Raw genomic sequence first — 5270 nt, 5'->3', positions numbered from 1 at the left:
TTGATTGAGATGATTATCAACCCTAGACGTAAGGACCACTGGGACACAACCTAGTACTAGGGAGATCTGTAAACACATTCTAGATCCTACTTACTAAGGCTTCCGTGATTTTATATATCACTTAGAACAGCAGTTCTCAAAGTATGATCTACACAGTGGGTAGTGCAGTCTACCCACTAGGAGTCCACAAAATTCTTTCAGGGGAACGTCATGTCAAAATTATTTTCATAATAATAATAAGCAACCATTTGACTATTTCATTGGGCTGATATAGCACTTACAGTGCAAAAGCAATATGAGTTAATGAGTCAGACTCCTGGCACCTCTGTCTGAATCGGTCATTCATTCTTCTGTACCTAGCATGGGGGGAGGTGTTGTTTCACTTAAGAATGTCCTTGATGACTCAATAAAAATATTAACTTTATTAACTCTCAGTCCTTAAGTTCACTTTTTAAAAATATTTCATGTGACAAAATACACACAAAGCTCTTCTGCTCTATACCCAAGTACCGTGGTTGTCTCACGGAAAAGCACTTACAAGATTGATTTGGAGGTAAACCAGCTGGCCAGACATTTCAGTCCATAGAGAATGATAAGCCATTCACCCATCCAGTTAACATTCCTTAGACTTAATTTTCTTCTTAGTCTGGATTAGGGATAATCACCATCAGTAAATGATGCACTGGTGAGTTTTTAATCATTCTTTTTTATATAATAACAGTTTTATTGACATATAATTGGCATACTGTATAATTTTAAATATACAAATTTAAAACATCACAAATTTAAAATATACAATTTAATAGTGTTTAGGCACAGAATTGTGCAACCATCACCATAATCAATTTTAGAATATTTTTATCACCCCAGAAAGAAACCCCCACAATCATTAGCAGTCATTCTCCATTTCTTCAATTCTAGGCAATCACTAATTTACCTTTTTCTATATAAATTAGCCTACGCTGGACATTTCACATAAATCACAGAGTGTCTGATCTTTTCTGACTAGTTTCATTCACTTAGCATGTTTCTGAGGCTCATCCATGTTGTAGTATGTATCAGTACTTTGTTCCTTTATATTGCCAAATAATATCTCATTGTATGGATAGACCACATTTTATTTATTTCACCAGTTGATGGAGATTTGAATTGTTTCCACTTTTTCACTATTATGATAATAATATCCTACTATGAATTTTATGTACAAGTTTTTGTGTGGGTTTTGTTTTCATTTCTCTTAAGTATATACATAGGAGTGCAATTGCTGGGTTATATGGTGATTCTATGTTTAACCTCTTGAGGAACTGCCAGACTGTTTTCCAAAGCAGCTATGCTATCATTTATAAAAACTCTCAGCACTAATTTATTCACCAGTTTAGGAAATATTTATTGAAAACTCACTATGTCCAATTCCATGTGGTAGATATTAGTGATACAATGCCAAATAAAACAGAGTCTCTGCCATAATGGAGATTATAATTTATCAGGGAAGACAGACAAAATAATAACATTTGGGATAAGTATAGTGAAAGGTAAAACACAGCGTATGTAGGACCAGGAAATAGAGGAACCTAACTTGCTTAGATGCCTGGTAAGACCTCCCTATGGAAGAAATGTTTTCACTGAAACTCAAGTGAAGGGATAATTAACTTGGCAAAGAAGGGGGAAAGCATTTGGTACAAAGGAACAAACTCATGTAAAATCCTAGAGGTAAGAGAGAACATGTTCTGCTTGAAAAACCAAGAGAAATTCAATGTAACTGTAAACTCTATAGTGTACAAGGTAAAAGTAGGTAAAAATTGAGTCTGGAGAAGTAGACAGGGAGCAATGCAGTGTTTTCAATAGAGAAGTAACACAATTAGTTTGTGTCCCTTAAAGAACACACTTGCTTCTATCTGGAGAATGGATTGGAGGGAGGCAAAACTAGAATATTGAAAGAAGCCTAGAGGTTATAGACAAAGATAGTTGAGAAGTTGTGATGGCCCAGACTACAGTAGTGGTAGTGGGCCTGGGGGCGTGGGATGAAATCAAGAAACATTTCGAGAGTAGAATCAATAGGACTGGTGATTGATTGCATATGGAGGGCAAGAGAAAGGGAAGTTTCAGAATAGATTTTCTATTTAGGTACTGGATGGATGGTAATGCCATTTACTAAGACAGAGCTATAGGGAGTAGGCCAAATCATGATCCACAAGTCAATGAATGAAGAAGCATTTCCGGTATTATCACTACATGCGAGGCACTGGACTAGAGCTGTGAATATAAAACTAAATAAAATAAACATGCAGTAGGCAGAATAATAATACCCTCAACATGTCCACATCCTAACCCCTTATGCCTTCAAATATGTTGCCTTATGTAGTGTACAGAAGAGTCAACATAGCAGTCCTAAACTGCTGTCCTCGAACAGACTGACTTGCAAGATTAGCCCTTGGAAATTTAGATTTTATAGGGTTCCCACTGTTAATTGAGAAGAGTGGCTCATGGTGCCTAAAAGGTCTGTGCAAACAATATGATTTATGATAAACACCTGCTTTCCTCCTGGGACTCTGAAGTTTTCGTACAAGGCAGACAAAGGATGACCATATGACCATCCCCAATAAAACCCAGGACACTGAGTCTCTAATGAGCTTCTCTGGTTAGCAGTATTTTACATGTGTTGTCACCACTCACTGCTGGAAGAATTAAGCACATTCTCTTTTACTCCACTGGGAAAAGACCCTTGAAAGCCTGCACCTGTTTTTCCTCTAGACTTTGCCCCACGAGCCGTTTCCCTTGGTTGACTTTGCTTTGTATTTTTTTGCCTTAATAAATCATGGCTATATGATTATATGCTGAGATCTGTCCTCCTAGCAAAGCATCAAACCTGAGGGTGATCTTGGGGACCTCCAACGCATGTATTTGCAGATGCGATTAAGAGCCTTAATATAAGGAGATTGTCTTGGATTATAGGAGTGGACTCAAAATGTAATTGAAGGAGAAGTCAGAGTGATGTGATTACTGATTTTGAAGATGGAGGTATGGGTTGTAAGCCAAGGAATGCAGGCAGCCTCTAGAAGCTGGAAAAGATAACAAAATAGATTCTTCCATAACACCTCCAGGAGGAATCCTGTCAACACCTTGTGAAACTCATTTTGAGCTTCTGACCTCCAGCTCTGCAAGATAGTAAATTTGTGCTGTTTTAAGCTAATAAATTTGTGATAATTTGTTATAGCAGCACTAGGAAACTAATACAGATGCCTTAAAGGACCATGAATTCATATAGATGAGACAAATACATAAACTAAACCCATAATACTTTCCAATTTCTATTACAAGCTTTAACTATTCTGCACTATCCAGTTTACCATAACTGTTCTCTTCCCAAGGATAATGACAGTATTTATGAATAATCGGAAGTAAAGCCTTTCCACACTGCCCAGAGAGGTTCCATACAGTGTTATTCTGGGTTCCCATCATAACTTAAAGGGAAACTTTCACAAAGTCTGGAGCCATCGATGTCCTGTAAATGAAGTAGGATGACTTTAAATTTCTTCCAGCAGGAACCCACTTAGCGGGCACCCACCTCGACTTCCATACGCAAAAGGAAAAGTGATGGTATCTACATCATAAATCTGAAAAGAACCTGGAGAAAGCTTCTACTGCCAGCTTATGTCATTTGCCATCAAAAGCCTGGCTGATGTCAGTGTCGTACCATCCAGGAATACTGGATAGTGAGCTGTGCTGAAGTTTGCTGCTGCCACTGAAGCCACTTCTGTTGTCTGCTTCCCTCGGGGGACCTTCACTAACCGGATCCAGGCAGCCTTCCAGGAGCCACAACTTACAGTGGGTACTGATCCGAGGGCTGACCACCCGCCTCTCACAGAGGTATCTTATGTTAACCTGTCTGCAATTGCTCTATGTAACACAGACCTCCTCTGTGCTCGTAGACATTGCCATCCTATGCAACACAAGGGAGCTCACTCAGTGGTCCTGAGGTGGTGGGTGCTGGCCCAGAAACTCCTGAGCATATGTGGCACCATCTCCCGTGAGCACTCACGGGAGGTCATGCCTGACCTCTGTTTCTACAGAGATCCTGAAGAGACTGAAAAGGAAGCGCAGGCTGCTGCTGAAAAGGCTGTGACCAAGGAGGAATTTCAGGGAGCATGGACTGCTCTAGTTTCTGAATTTACTGCTCCCCAACTCAAGGTTGCAGACTGACCTGAAGGTGCAGACACCCTCGGTGCCTATAGAGCAGTTCCCTGCGGAAGACAGGTCCACAGCCCCCACTGCTCAGGCCACTGAATGGGTAGGAACAACCAGAGGGGCCTTAAGCTGATCTTCCACAGACTCTTAGACAGAAGTGGAAATAAGGTTGATGGAAAATAAACAGTTTCTTAAAAAATAATAAAAGAAAGAAATAAAGAAAGTAAAATTTAAAGAGTTTGCTATAGGTTGACAAAAGTAGAATAAAATTGGCTCACTGGACGTTTCAACTTCTATCACACATAACAACACTGCAACATGAAAGTTTAAATGACAAACTGCTTTATCAAATCATGAACCAGAAAGCATAATATGTAGCTTTTAATGCCTGCTTTAAACATTTTGTGGGGGTGGAGGAAAAAAACCTAGCTGGCAGTGTATCAGATTAGAAAACTCTAGTCAGTTTTCCTGGTATAAAGTAGAAAGTAACATGATGTTAATTATTGTGAGACAGAGTTAATTGATGAACTGGCCAATAATACATATAAAACAAGGCTTCCACTACCAAGAAAACAGGTGTCTGCTTGCTGGGAAGGCAAAGTTAGACAATACAACCGCCTTTAATTTCACAGTCTGTGATTCTTCATAAAAAATTTAAAGATCAATTATGTCTCATCAGTGTTAGATCCAAGCCAAACTAAGTGATTTATGTACAAATACCCTCACAAATGGAGTAACTGTTGATGGAGTAACTTATCTTTATTAAATATGAACTCAAGAGATTATACCGGGAAGTAATTTACACTCATGCCTTTCTCTACACTTTTTAATACACCTCTACTTTCTGTTTTAATAACATACCCTTTAAATAACTAGGGGACAAGAGATATTGCTTTTATTTTAGAACTAGATTAAACACAGAAGTTTAATACAGTGATTCAGATGTGTTCATAAAATTCAGGTGATATTATATTTAATCCAGTTTTTCAAAATGAGAGCTTTCAGTGGAGCTGCACAGCAATGAAAATTCTAGTCCCCGAGAGTTGGCTTCATTTATTCATTACGCAAACATTCATACAGTATTT

The 5270-nt window shown here is 38.6% G+C and overlaps 1 pseudogene; it reads left to right on the top strand.

Annotated features, from left to right (window-relative positions):
* Nucleotides 1-677: 677 nt before the first annotated feature.
* On the top strand, nucleotides 678-4318 carry LOC107525151 (small ribosomal subunit protein uS2 pseudogene; annotated as a pseudogene).
* Nucleotides 4319-5270: the final 952 nt, after the last annotated feature.

Source organism: Miniopterus natalensis, chromosome 5, assembly GCF_054644295.1.
Source record: "Miniopterus natalensis isolate mMinNat1 chromosome 5, mMinNat1.hap1, whole genome shotgun sequence".
NCBI lineage: Eukaryota > Metazoa > Chordata > Mammalia > Chiroptera > Miniopteridae > Miniopterus > Miniopterus natalensis.
The sequence above is the reverse complement of the archived record's forward strand: the minus strand, read 5'-3'. Positions and strand labels throughout refer to the sequence as shown.